The 16,352-nt window shown below is 32.1% G+C and overlaps 1 non-coding gene across 1 annotated transcript; it reads left to right on the top strand.

Moving 5' to 3' along the window:
* The first annotated feature begins 4,620 nt into the window (after positions 1 to 4,620).
* Positions 4,621 to 4,726, top strand: LOC129039692 (U6 spliceosomal RNA). Its single transcript, XR_008503411.1, has one exon. It is a non-coding gene; the product is annotated as a U6 spliceosomal RNA (small nuclear RNA).
* Positions 4,727 to 16,352: the final 11,626 nt, after the last annotated feature.

Raw genomic sequence — 16,352 nt, 5'->3', positions numbered from 1 at the left:
CCCTTCCTTACACCTTATACAAAAATTAATTCAAGATGGATTAAAGACTTACATGTTAGACCTAACACCATAAAAACCCTAGAAGAAAACCTAGGCAATACCATTCAGGACATAGGCATGGGCAAGGACTTCATGTCTAAAACACAAAAAGCAATGGCAACAAAAGCCAAAATTGACAAATGGGATCTAATTAAACTAAAGGCTTCTGCACAGCAATAGAAACTACCATCAGAGTGAACAGGCAACCTACAGAATGGGAGAAAATTTTTGCAACCTGTTCATCTGACAAAGGGCTAATATCCTGAATCTACAATGGTCTCAAACAAATTTACAAGAAAAAAACAAACAACCCCATCAACAAGTGGGCAAAAGATATGAACAGACACTTCTCAAAAGAAGACATTTATGCAGCCAAAAAACACATGAAAACAGCTCATCATCACTGGCCATCAGAGAAATGCAAATCAAAACCACAATGAGATACCATCTCACACCAGTTAGAATGGCAATCATTAAAAAGTCAGGAAAAAACAGGTGCTGGAGAGGATGTGGAGAAATAGGAACACATTTACACTGTTGGTGGGACTTTAAACTAGTTCGACCATTGTGGAAGTCAGTGTGGTGATTCCTCAGGGATCTAGAAATAGAAATACCATTTGACCCAGCCATCCCATTACTGGGTATATACCCAAAGGATTATAAATCATGCTGCTATAAAGACACATGCACATGTATGTTTATTGCGGCACTATTCACAATAGCAAAGACTTGGAACCAACCCAAATGTCCAACAATGATAGACTGGATTAAGAAAATGTGTCACATACACACCATAGAATACAATGTAGCCATAAAAAATGAACAGTTCATGTCCTTTGTAGGGACATGGATGAAACTGGAAACCATCATTCTCAGCAAACTATCGCAAGGACAAAAAAACAAACAAACACAGCATGTTCTCACTCATAGGTGGGAATTGAACAATGAGAACACATGGACACAGGAAGGGGAACATCACACTCTGGGGACTGTTGTGGGGTGGTGGGAGGGGGGAGGGATAGCATTAGGAGATATACCTAATGCTAAATGACGAGTTAATGTGTGCAGCACACCAACATGGCACATGTATACATATGTAACAAACCTGCACATTATGCACATGTACCCTAAAACTTAAAGTATAATAATAATAAAATTTTAAAAAGTCTCACTTAAACAATAATTTTTAAAGCTCCATTGAAGAATTATAAGGCAATAACTTGACAAAAGATTCAAACACATTTAACCTTGAAATATATATTTTCACTGATCTTTCCCTGCCCTCTGCCACCCAAAAACCCGTGCTGTGAGGTTCTAAGGCACTGTCCACATGGAGCCCAGAGAGTAACTTCTTTCAGAATTCCCTTCTGCCTAACTCTGTAAGCAATATCCTACTTTCCAGAAAGCCATGTGGCCTATTGCGAAAAGGACTGAATTGGAAAACACACCCTGGTCTTTCAGTTTACTAACTCTATGATTTTGGATGAGTTGTCTAAATTTTCTGTGTCGATTCAGAAAGATGAGTAATGAGTTAAATGAGATAGTCTACAGAAAGTATGTAATACTTGCTTGATTTTCCTTATTGTCTTTACTTTGTATCAGTAGATCACAGCAGTTTCAAAATTCATTTTGTAAACACTCCACTAAAATGTAAGTTGTTTCTCTACTCAGAAATAATCATGTTGAATTTGTTAATAAGAAATCCCTAAATATTGTATATTAACAATACATAACATGTTTACTTACAGACACTGAAGTTCAACTCCATTTTACTTCCCAAAATACACATTTCTGGGGGACAAAAACATCTCTTTTCAGATCTGCCAGATCTTCTTATAACTTTCAGGTAAGCAGTTGTACTTATCATTCAAAGTTGTAATAGAAATTACTAATATTTTAAGCTCAACAAATTTTGCACATGATTTGTCCCTCAAAATTTGAATCCAAGTGGAAATTGCAGTTTTAAATTCTGAAAGTTTTCTGGCTTTTCACCTTTATACAAAATATAAGACTTTTACTAATTCATACAAAATATATGAGTGATTGGTGAATCATGTATATGTTCTTAACCAAATGCTTAACTGAAAGTTTATACCAAATGTGAAATAAATGATATGAGTTCTAATATTTAAGCAATAGGTGATACACTTAAAATATTCACTAACAAAAATAACTTTTATTTATAATAATAAAGAGTGAGCAAATAGAGATAACTTAAGGAAAAGACAATAAAATGCTCGCAAATAATTTTTTTAGGTTTCTTACAAAATTTTGAGTGCAATGTAACTTTTTCAAAAGATCTTTAATAATTTTGAAGCAATAGATTTGTATTCTTTTATGTTAATTTGCTAAACCTCATTTCAATCTCTCTTTATTTTCTGAAGTCTTATAAGTAACATCTGTCATCCATCACTGATTGTCATCTGAGGGGAGAAAACAAGGAATGTTCCAAGTATGTTTTGAAAACTCTATAGAACTCTGTTTAGATAGAGTAAGAGGTGTTAAATAGGAAAAATAGCCAATCTTGAAAGAGAGGGATCAGCTGTACAATGGGGGCAAGGGGGAGAAAAGACAAAAAAAATTAAAATATTTTATCAATAACAGTAACAACTTCAATATCCATCCTGGTCCTATTTTTTTGAAGTAAAACTTAATTGAAGAATTGAATGAAATTCTTATCTCATTGTTCAGTTGATAAAATTTAATGTTAAATGAACTTCTCTGTTTTAGGCAAGGGATAAATATGAGGACAGTTTGTCCACACCCTTCTAGTAACAGAAAGTTTGGATGCTAGGGAATGGTATATCAGAAATAATAAATTAATTCCAAAATGTTTTAACAACCAAAAAGAACATTTGAGTCAGATTAAAAAAAAAAAAAACCACCAGATGCATTTGTACAAGACATACTAAACAGCAGCAGAACTCTCTTCTACCCTAACTATAGTCCCCACCACCACATGTAAAGAAAAGATTAGAGATATCTCAGGAGATGTATTGGAGCTACATACATGCATAATTTGGTTACAATGAAAACAGTCATCTAATTTACTGATTAGATATCTGTTTATGCAACAGAGTTGCTAATCTGCACTTGTACATTTGAAGCAGGGGAGGGGTTAGGGAGGGTAGAAAACTTGAGGTATATGGCTGAGTGGAGAGAGAGGGTTGTGTATGGAAAGAGCTGCAGTGAGGCAAGTGCACTCTCATTTCTTTGGGTGGCAGTAGATGTGTGCCTCATCATAGCCCAGTGGACAATAAGGAAGTAACTGTGCTTTAGATGTCTGCTTGGTATTCTATCAAGAGATCCTGGCAAGCGTGTAAGGATGAGGAGCCAGAGAAGACTCCATCTAAGAAATTCTTCAAAAGAGGTAAAGCCAGAAAATAATCTTCCTTATTTGCAAATGATAAAGAATTTATCAAAAGTGCCTCTAAAGAACCAACTCATGACACATGTAAAATGCCACTATTTAAACACATGCCACAAAGAGGGCTTAAGAAGGAGGGAAAGAAAAATCAATAGGGAAGGGAGTGTGCTTTTTCTCTCTGAACTACTTTTCTCTATGCCTGGATAAAGATGGACCCAGAAGGGGGAGGGAAGGATGAAGGAAAAAACAGCCCTCACTGCTACCTACAAGTGGCTTTTGGCCCAAAGTCAGGTTTGAATTTAGGAAAAAAGGGATATGAGTTTGAAACTTTAAGCTGGATAAACCAGAATTGGATTAGATTGTTTCATGCCTTAAAATGACAATAAAGCTACGGGATCCTCTCAAGGTGTAATTGAAAGATGGAAAATGAAGAGTCTTCATGCCATGGTCAAAGGTAAAGATTACAGGGGAAAGAATAACGCTTCATGCTTGCACCTCAAGTTTGGAAATTCAATAAAGTGGTTATGTTAGTTAAGTGGTAATATTTAATTATATCTCCAAAAGTGTGTTCTTTTAAATTTAAGTTTACATAACGGATTATTGGATAAGCTTGACTTTCTCTTAAAACATCTAATAAGAGAAGCCCTTATGATAAAAATCAGTGAAATCACGTCCAAGTCTTGATTCCTTTTGTATTTCACATTATTCCACATGAAATTGATTCCTCAGTTATTGACCTTTTCCTATTGCTTTTTCAATAATAGTTCACATATATTTGCACTGGTGCTTTTCTAAAACTTCATGTTATTGTTTTTTATTTTTATTATTGCTATAATAATAGAATGTCACTTTATCAAAATCTACTTGTGTAAAATTGGAAGAGACATAATACCCCTATGTAATTTGAAGAACAAAAATCTCTTTAACTTAAATGTATTTTTGAAGCTTTATGAAGGAAATGATACTAACTTAGAAAGGATAAAATATTTAATGTTCAATGCATTATTTAATATAAAATAATATGAACTAAGTGATTCTTAAAAACCTCACAATGTTCCATTCTAATTTTGAAAAATTTGTAGAAGTTAGATGAAACAATATTTTCAGTCTCATAGAATTGACCTGGTATGTTGAGCTTATCATCCTTGAAGCTTCTTTAAGGTTACCTGGCCAAGGGTCTTTGCCCAGGATTTGTCTTTATTAAATCCAAAGTACTACTCACTTCAGCAGCAAATATACTAAAATTGTGATGATACAGAGAAGATTACCATGGCCCCTACACAAAGATGACACACAAATTCATGAAGATTCTATATTTTTCCAGAAAAGATTGGGATTCTATTTTCAAAGTGATGAAAGAAAAAAAAAACTGTCAATCCAGAATTTTGTATCCTGCCAGAATAAGCTTTATAAATGAAAGAGAAATGAAGTATTTCCCAGACAAGCAAACGCTGAAATAATTCATTATCACTAGACCAAACTTACAAGAAATGCTCAAAGGAGTTCTTAACATGGAAATAAAAGGTTGACACTCATCATCATAAAAACACATGAAAATATAAAACTCAGAGGTCTTATAAAAAATTACACAAAGCAAGAAAATGAAGAAAGCAAATAGAAACATTACAAAACCCCACAAATCCATAAAGACACACAGACAAAAAAACAGAAAAAAACATCAAAAGAAACAAATAATCTACAAAGCAACTAGATAACAATGAACATTATGGCAGGAAATAAATTCACATATATATATATATATACTTGAATATAAATTGATTAAATGCACCACTTAAAAGATACAAATTGGTGGAATGGATTAAAAACAAACCATAATTCAACTACATGCTGCTTACAAGAAACTTACCTTACTTGTAAACACACATAGGGTGGTGGTAAAGAGATGGAAAGAGATATTCCACACAAACAGAAACTAAAAGCAGGCAGGAATAGCTATACTTATATCAGATAAGACAGATTTTACACTGACAACAGTAAAAAAAAAAAAAATGACAAACAAGGCCATTAGATAATGAATGATAGAGCTTGATTCAACAAGAATATATAACAATCTTAACTATATATGTACTCAACACCAGATAACCCAGATTCATAAAACAAACATTACCAGACCTAAAGAAAGAGACATACAGCAATACAATAATAGTAGGGGACTTCAACAGCCCACTGATAGCACTAGACACATCAAGACAGGAAATCTACCAAGAAACTGTGGACTTAAATTGGACTTTAGACCAAATTAATCCAAAAGACATTTACAGAACATGCTACTCAACAACTGCAGAATATACATTTTTCTTATCAGTGCATGAAACATTGTCCAAAATAGACCATAATTTAGTCCATAAAACAGGTCTCAATAAATTTTTGAAAATTGATATTATATCAACTATCTTCTCAGACCATAGTGGAACAAAACTAGAAATCAATTCAAAGAGGAACTGTCAAAACTACATAAATACATTAAAATTGAACAACTAAATGAATGATCTTTGGGCCAATGATGAAATTAAAAGAGGAATTTAAAAATCTTTCAAAATAAATTAAAACAGGGACACATCATACCAAAACATTAGGGATACAGCAAAAGCAGTGCTAAGATGAAAGTTTACAGTGTTAATTACCTACACAAATAATTAGAAAGATCACAAATTAACAACTTATTGTCTTACCTCAAGAAATTAGAAAAAAACAAACAGACAAACAAACCAAACCCAAAGCTAGCAGAAGATAAAAGCAAGAATGAAAAAAAATAAATGAATGAAATTGAGACCCGAAAACAATACAAAGAATCAATGCAATGTAAAATTGTTTTTTGAAAATATAGACAAAATTGTTAGACTGCTAACTAGAATAACTACGAGAAGAAAAAATTCAAATAAACATAATCAGAAATGAAAAAAGAGATATTACAACTGATACCACAGAAGTATAAAATATCAAGGACTACTATGAAGAACTGTATGCCTGTACACTTACGAACTAAAAAATCTAGAAGAAATGTATAAATTCCTGGAAATATGCAACCTTTCAAGATTGAACCTGGAAGAAATATATATCCTGAACAGATCAACAATGAGTAGTACAATTGAAGCAGTAAAAAACAAACCTCCCAACACAAGCCCAGGACCAGATGGATTTACAGATGAATTCTACCAAACATAACAAAGAAGAACTGATACTTATCCTACTGAAAGTCTCCCAAAAAAATTGAGGAGGAAGGAATTCTCCCCAGTTCATCCAATGAAGCCAGTATCACTCTGATACCAAAGTTAAACAAGAACACAGGAACAACAACAAAAACAACAAAATGACAAACCAGTATTCTTGATGAATATAGATGCAAAAATCCTCAACAAAATACTGTCAAACCAAATCCAACAGGACATCAAAAAAAACAATATACCATGATCAAGTGGGATTTATTCCAGGAATGCAAGGATTATTCAATAGCTACAAAATGACAAATTTGATTTGCTACATACACTGAATTAAAAACAAAATTCATATGATCATCTCAATAGATGCAGAAAAACGTCTGATACCATTCAGCATTTCTTCATGATTAACACACTCAACACACTAGGTATAGAAAGAAAATACCTCAAAATAATAAAAACCATATATGATAAACACAAAATAATAAAAACCATATATGATAAATAATAAAAACCATGTATGATAAACCAACATCATACTGAACAGGAAAAAGTTGAAAGCATCCCACTCTAAGATCTGGAACAAAACAGGATGCCCACTTACACCACTCCTATTCAACACAGTACCGGAAGTCTTAGCCAGAGAAATCAGGCAAGGAAAAGAAACATAAATCATCCAAACTGGAAAAGAGGAAGTCAAATTATCTCTGCCGATGTTATTATCTTATACCTACAAAAGCTTACAGACTCCTCTAAAAGTCCCCTAGATTTGACAAATGACTTCAGTAAAGTCTCAGAATACAAAAATCAATATACAAAAATTGGTAGCATTTCTGTACACCAATAATGATCAAGCTGAGAAGCAAATCAAGAAGTCAATTTCATTTACACTAGTTACAAAAAAAAATCAGTATAAAACACTTAGGAATATATTTAACCAAGGAGGTGAAATATCTCTACAAGGAAAACTAAAACCCACAAATAAAATAACTTGCAGATGACACAAAGAAATGAAAAAACATTCCATGCTCATGGATTAGAAGAGTCAATATTGTTAAAAATTGTCATATTGCCCCAAATGATCTATAGGTTCAATGCAATAACTATCAAAATACCAATGTTGTCTTTCACAGAATTAGAAAAAAAAATCCTAAAATTTATATGAATCCCAAAAAGAGCTCAAATTCCCAATGCAATCCTAAGCAAAAAGAACAAAGCTGAAGGCATCACATTACCTGACTTCAAATTATACTACAAGGCTATTGTCATATAATAAGTAGTATAGTAACCAAAACAGAATGGTACTGGTATAAAAGTAGACACACAGATCAAGGGAACAGAATAGAGAATCAAGAAATAAAGCACACATACCTACAGCCAACCGATCTTTGACAAAGTTATCAAAAACATACACCTGGGGAAAGACACACTATTCAATTAATAGTGCTGGGAAATTTGAATTGCATTATACAGGAGAATGAAACTGGATCCCTATGTCTCAGCATATACAAAAATTAACTCAAGATGAATGAAAGACTTAAATGTAAGCCCTGAAACAATAAAAATACTAAAAGAAAACCTAGGAAAAACTCTTCTGGACATTGGTATAGGGAAAGAATTCTTGATTAATACTCAAAAGCAAATTCAACAGAAACAAAAATAGAAAAATGGGATTTAATTAAATTAAAAAGCACTACCTAGTAAAAGACATAATCAACAGAGTAAACCAATAACCTGCAGAATGGGATTAAATACTTGCAAACTATACATCTTACAAAAAACTAATATCCATAATCTACATGGAACTCAAACCACTGAACAATAACAAATCAAATTAACTGCTTAATAGGTGGGCAAAGAACACACACAGACATTTTGCAAAACAAGACATAGAAATGATCAAGAAGCAGATGAAAAAAATGTTCAACATTACTAATCATCAGAGAAATGCAAATTAAAACCACAATGAGAGACCATCTTTTTTTTTTAAGCTTTAAGTTTTAGGGTACATGTGCACAATGTGCAGGTTAGTTACATATGTATACATGTGCCATGTTGGTGTGCTGCACACATTAACTCGTCATTTAACCTTAGGTGTATCTCCTAATGCTATCTCTCCCCATTACCCTCGCCCCACAACAGGCCCCAGTGTGTGATGTTCCCCATCCTGTGTCCATGTGTTCTCATTGTTCAATTCCCACCTATGAGTGAGAATATGCAGTGTTTGGTTTTTTGTCCTTGCGACAGTTTGCTGAGAATGATGGTTTCCAGCTTCATCCATGTCCCTACAAAGGACATGAACTCATCATTTTTTATGGCTGCATAGTATTCCACGGTGTATATGTGCCACATTTTCTTAATCCAGTCTATCATTGTTGGACATTTGGGTTGGTTCCAAGTCTTTGCTATTGTGAATAGTGCCACAATAAACACACGTGTGCATGTGTCTTTATAGCAGCATGATTTATAATCCTTTGGGTATATACCCAGTAATGGGATGGCTGGGTCAAATGGTATTTCTATTTCTAGGTCCCTGAGGAATCACCACACTGACTTCCACAATGGTCGAACTAGTTTACAGTCCCACCAACAGTGTAAATGTGTTCCTATTTCTCCACATCCTCTCCAGCACCTGTTGTCTCCTGACTTTTTAGTGATCGCCATTCTAACTGGTGTGAGATGGTATCTCATTGTGGTTTTGATTTGCATTTCTCTGATGGCCAGTGATGATGAGCATTTTTTCATGTGTCTTTTGGCTGCATAAATGTCTTCCTTTGAGAAGTGTCTGTTCATATCCTTCACCCACTTTTTGATGGGGTTGTTTGATTTTTTCTTGTAAATTTGTTTGAGATCATTGTAGATTCTGGATATTAGCCCTTTGTCAGATGAGTAGATTGCAAAAATTGTCTCCCATTCTGTGGGTTGCCTGTTCACTCTGATGGTGGTTTCTTTTGCTGTGCAGAAGCTCTTTAGTTTGATTAGATCCCATTTGAGAGACCATCTTACATCAGTCACTTATTAAATGGCAGAAAAAAATAATGGATGTTGGTGAGGATGTGGAGAAAAGAGAACACTTGTACATGGTTGGTGTGAATGTAAATTAGTGCAATCTCTATGGAAAACAGTATGGAAATTTCTCAAATAACTAAAAATAAATCTATCATTCAGTCCAGCAATCCCACTAGTGGGTATATGTCCAAAGAAAAAGAAATCATTTTATCAAAAAGACACCTGTACTTGTTTGTTTATCACAGCACTACTTACAACAGCAAGAATACAGAATCTATGTAAGTGTTCATCAATGAATGATCGGATAAAGTTATTGAATACACACACACACACATACAAACACTCACACACACAGACACTAGTACTATTCAGCCATCGTGTATTTTGCAGCAACATAAATAAAATTGAAGGACATTATTTTAAGTGAGATAACTCAGAAAATACTGCATGGTCTCATATGTGGGAGCTAATTTGTACATATGGACATAGAAAGTGGAACAATAGACAATGGAAACTCAGAAGGGTGGGAGATTGGGAGCAGGGTGAGGGATAAGACATTCCTTAATGGGTACAATGTTCATTACTCAGGCGATGATTATGCTGAAAGCTCAGAGTTGACCACTATGCAACATATCCATGTAACAAAACAACACTTGTACTCACTAAACCTATAAAAACCAAATGAATCCAAAGCACGCTTTAACCACTAGAAATAATTCAATACAAAATAAAGTTGGCAATAGCTAGAAATGAAAAAGTTAACTTTATTATTAACCAAAATGTAAGATATAGTAAAGTCTTTGGCAACATTTAGATCCATAAATTCAATACAGGTAAAAATGGACTTCATAGAAATAAAGATTTTTTTGTAAGGTTCCTAGTGGCAGAAACTATATTTAGGAGAATGTGATATCAATGGTGTTGCCAGGCATGTGAATATCACACAATATGGTGTATTAGTTAAATTCCCAGGTTTAAAGCATCTACTTGAATTCCACTCCCAAATCTGTACCAAATGTATATGTTTGGAAAGATACTTAGGTATCTATGCCTCAGTTTATTATTTTTTTATTTGTGAAATCAAAACAATATTATCTATCTATCCAGGCTGCTAGAAGTTATATATAAAATTTAGAAGCATATATTTAGAAGTATATATATATATATATACATACATATATATTTGCCAGACATGCTTCTAAATTTTATATATATTATATATTTATATTTTATATAAATATTTATATAATATATATTATATATTATATATTATATATTATATATAAATTATTATATATTATATATAAATTATTATATATTATATATAAATTATTATATATTATATAAAATATATAATTATATATTATATATAATATATAATTATACATAATATATATTTTATATATAATATATAATATATAATATATTATATATAATTATATATAAATAGTATATATAGTATATATAATATATATTATATAATATATTATATTATATAATATATATTATATAATATAATATATTATATAATATATAATATATTATATATATTTATATATAATTAAATATACATAATTAAATATATATAATTAAATATAATATATATTTATATATAATTAAATATTATATTTATATATTATATAATATATAATATATAATATATAATTATATATTATATATAATATTATATATAATTATATATTATAAATTATATAATATATAATATATAATATATATAAAATATATAAAAATATAATTATAGAAATATTTTTATACCATATATTTTATACTATATATTATTATATACTTATACTATATTTTTATACTATATATTATATATTATATATTATATGTAATTTATATATAATATATATTTTATTATATTATATATTTTTTATATATTATATATTTTATAATATATAATATATAATATATAAATATATATTATATATAATTTATATATTATATATTTATATAAATATATAAATATATATTTATATACTTATATATAATTTATATATTATATATTTATATAAATATATATTTATATATTTATATATATAAATATAAATATATATTTATATATTTTTATATATATAAAATTTAGAAGCATGTCTGGCAAATAGTGTCTGCTAAATAAATATTATCTACTGGTGCTGTTAATATTAGGGAATGATATTCCAGACAAAGAGAATGCTAAGGCAAAACTAAAGGGGGAAATGATTGTGGCATATTTTGAGGAAGAGAAAGCCTGTAATGAGTAGACTAGACAAAACTTAAGAAGGAGAGTCGGCACTCATGGATCCTGAGGAGCTCTATAACCAAAACATAAGCTTAGATTTCACTCTAGGTGCAGTGCTGAACACTTAGATAAATTTAAATGCTGAGGAGAATTGTTTTGTGTGCAAGGAACAGAAAGCAGGATGGATGGCTTTCTCTACACATACTAGAAAATCTGAGTTAAAAGTTAAAAGGTAAATAAGGTAGTTCAAAGAGAAAAATCAACTGATGGTGGTCTTTAGCGCATTAATTTAAAGGCTTTGTATTTGAGACAATAGAGAATTAGAAACCACTACTATTTCTGAGAAGGGAAGTGATTCGCTTAGTCACTTACGTAGACAACATTAAACAGAAAACGACCCCGGAATTACAGATTTTTATAGAAAGATGCTGATGGTTTTTAGGAGGTTGCTGATGATCTGTATTGTTTTATCTAAGTTATATTACCAACAGAAAATTATGCCAGTAAAAATGAAGTTGAAAATATTTTGACGGATTTCAAATTTCTATCCAATCAGAAATTCAGGAGGTATATTAATCACTATTCTAATTATATGAATAATTTAGACAAAGGAAGAGGAAAAAGGGGCTGCTTATCCGGGTTAAATTATGCAACTACTGATAGAGCCTGAGAGTGAAAAAAAAATCCTATTTTAAAGAGCTGACACAAAACAGCATAAAATTTCAAATAAAGAAAAGCTAAGTAATAAAAATGATATGTATTAGTTCACATAAAACTTAGCCAATCAGATTTTTATATTTTAAAACTATATTAATTATATAATTATATATATATTCATCTTGCCTACCTACATATAATGCTGGAGGGTATTTGTGCAATATGCCCCCAGCTACACACCTTATTTTAAAACTTCATCACTTTTAGGTTATGATGTAAATACTAAGACATGAAGATGCAGCTAAGGATTTTATAGGCCATTGTAGGACTTCAGTGAAATAGAGAGCCATGTGACAATTTTGAGTAGAGAAATGGCACTATATGATATCATTTTTGAAAGCTTCACTCTAGCACTTTTGTTGATTATAAGTAGTAGAAAGGCAAGAGTATAAGCCAGGAGACCTGCTTAGAGATTATAGTGGTAATCCAGGTAGGAGATGAAAGTGGAAATAGTGGAAGAGATGAGAAGACACCAGAGTATAACATACACAATATTTAATATAGAGCTGAAGAGATTTGCAGGTGGATAGACTGCAAAGTGTGAAAAAGAGGAATCAAGAGTGAATCCCAAGGTATTTTTTGGACTGTAACTTGGAAGGATTGAGTCAATGCATACTAAGAAAGGAAAGACTGGGACTGGTTTTATGAGGAAAAATCAGAAGCTCATTATTGGGTTTAAATGCCTGTTGAAATTCAGGGAAGATTATAAATGAGCAGTTGAATATAAAATCCAGTTTAGGACAGAGACTATGCTGAAGATAAATTATTGGGATTTGTTAGCATATATAGGATGTCTAAAACCATGAGACTAGATGAGACAAAATAGCAAATGAAGACAGCAGAGAAGAGATCAAAAGGACTGAGACTAGAACACTGTAAAATGTAGAGATCAGAGAGAAGACGTATCAGCAAAAGCTAGTGAGAAAGAGCCAGCAATGAGGAAAGAGAAATCGAATAGTCAGTTGTCCTTAACCACATATTGGGAAAGTATTAACACATAATGAATTGATTTAAATTACAAAACACTATGCTTCAAACTAATGAGTTTAAAACAGAAGAATCATGAAGAAAAATGTAGTTCTTCTATTTTGGATACTGCTTTAAGGTAAGTAAAAAGTACTTTCCCAGTTAACTTTTTAACTTAAACTCAAGCATTGCATGTCTGTTTTGTGATTTTATCTATCACTGTTTCCAAAAGGCTGCAATTACCAGTGAGTTAAGGCACTTAGGCTTTATTACAAAAGTTGGGGAGTGTGGAGAGCCCAATGCAAGCTGACAAAATAGAAAAATAAGTTTTTAGAGCATCTGTGACTAAAAACTATGAATCATAAGGGAATAAAATAATAGAACTGTAGACTTGGACTGAAAGAGCCAATGCACAAAAAATGAAGAAGAAGAAGAAGAAGGAGGAGGAGAAGGAGGAGGAGGAGTTCAATCAAGAAGACAGTCTAGACTCAAGAAATCTGAAACACTATTTATTAGACATGTGTAATACCTAATAAATAATGTACTAGGCAACAAAATGTTAGCTAATACCACAACTTGATAAAATTCATTATATCTTCTAAGTATATAACCAAGTATATATATACTTCATTACTCATATATATATACTTCATGATGTACAGTATATAGATATGTGTATATATATACACTTCAGTGCTATGTATACTTCATCACTCATATATATGAGAGAAAGAGAGAGGGAAGGAGAGAGGAAAAGAGAAAGAAAGAAAGAAAGGAAGGAAAGAAAGAAAGAGAAAGAAAGAAAAAGAAAGAAAAGAAAAGAAAGAAAGGAAGGAAGGAGAGAGAGAAAGAAAGAAAGTGAGCTGAAAAACAAAAGGAAAGAGGAAGGAAAGGAAGGAAGGTGAGAGAGAAAGTGGGAAGGAGAGAAGGAGGGAGGGAAACAAAGCACCACTTGAGGAATCAGTGGATGCGATTTGTTAGTTTTGAGTAATTTTTTTACCTAATTATTTTTTCAAGAGCTTGGGTCTTGCCATGTTGCCCAGGCTGGTGTGCAAGGGCTATACACAGGCATAATTATCATAACTCACTGTAGCCTTAAACTCCTGGCCTGAAGCAATCCTCTTGCCTCAGCTTCCTGAGTAGCTGGGACTACAGGTGTATGCCATCACACCCCGCTTAATTTTTTATAAGAAAAAAAAATAGCTCTCACAAATTACTGCAACTTTCTGCTCTCCATAAATTGTTTTATTTATAACTATGACAATGCATTTAATTCTATTTCTCACTGCAAGTAACAAAATTACCCCAAATAATAAAAATTCTGGTTTTCTTCATGATCTTAGAAATATTCTTTAGTTGCCTAAAGAATATGTGTGTGTGTGTGTTTTATATATATATATCACATATATAAAACACTTGGAACCAAAGAAAACATGGATTTGTGGTTCAAAGTGGTTAAAACCAGAAAGCCTGAAGCATAAGCTTAAAATTAGAAAAAGTAAACAAGATAATTAGAGAAATCCAGAACAATCTGAGATCATCAAGGATTATGACAAACATGTGGTTGATCTTGAGGCTACCCACTATGTACTTGATGACAACAAGGATAACATCACTACTCCAGCCACAGTTAGAGTTAGAAGAAAGTAGTAGCCCTCTGTCTTTAAATTATACCGTGTATGTAGATACTAATATGAACTGTATTATTATTGAGGAGATGCACGTGAACCCAAATTTTGCTGAAGGACCCTGAGCAATAGTTGAATAAAGTCATTACATCTATTGAATGGCAAAATTTCAGTTATACACGATGAATAAGTTCTAGAGAGCTGCTATACAACATTGTGCTTATAGTTAACAACACTGTATTGTGCACTGGAAAATGTGTTAAAAGGGTAGATCTCATGCCAGTCAGAATGGAGATTATTAAAAAGTCAAGACACAACAGACGCTGGTGAGGTTGTGGAAAAAAACGCTTTTATACTGTTGGGAGTGTAAATTAGTTCAACCATTGTGGAAGACAGTGTGGTGATTCCTGAAAGATCTAGAAGCAGAAACACCATTTGACCCAGAAATCCCATTACTAGGTATTTACCCAAAGGAATATAAGGAATTCTATTATAAAGATACATGCATGCATATGTTCATTGCAGCACAATTCACAATAGCAAAGACATGGAATCAATCCAAATGCCCATCAATGAATAAAATGTGGTACATATACACCGTGGAATACTATGCAGCTGTAAAAAGAAACAAGATCATGTCTTTGCAGGGACACGGATGGAGCTGGAAGCCATTATCCTCAGCAAACTAACACAGGAAAAGAAAACCAAATACCACATATTCTCACTTACAAGTGCTTATAAGTGGGAGATGAACAACGAGAACGCCTGGACACATGGAAGGGAACAACACACACTGGGACTTGTCGGGGGTGTGAGGGGAGGGAGAGGATCAGGAAGAATAGCTAATGGATTCTGGGCATAATAGTTAGGTGATGGATTGATCCGTGCAGCAAACCACCATGTCACACATTTACCTATGTAACAAAAGGGCACATTCTGAATATATACCCCAGAACTTAAAATAAAAGTTGAAGGAAACAAATCTGTAAAGATATATCTAAAGAATACAGAAAATGATGTTCATTTTTAACATCCCAAAAGATGTTTTTTTAAAAAGTCAGATTGAAGACATTCACTTGTCAAATAATGGTAGAAGCATATTCAAGGTAAATGAAGGTTGCGAAGAATTAAATCTACAACAATAAATTTTTTAAAAGGGTAGATCTCATGTTAAATGGTTTTACCTCAATAAAAAATCTACAATC

This window comes from Pongo pygmaeus, chromosome 5 (genome assembly GCF_028885625.2).
Source record: "Pongo pygmaeus isolate AG05252 chromosome 5, NHGRI_mPonPyg2-v2.0_pri, whole genome shotgun sequence".
Lineage (NCBI taxonomy): Eukaryota > Metazoa > Chordata > Mammalia > Primates > Hominidae > Pongo > Pongo pygmaeus.
The sequence above is the reverse complement of the archived record's forward strand: the minus strand, read 5'-3'. Positions and strand labels throughout refer to the sequence as shown.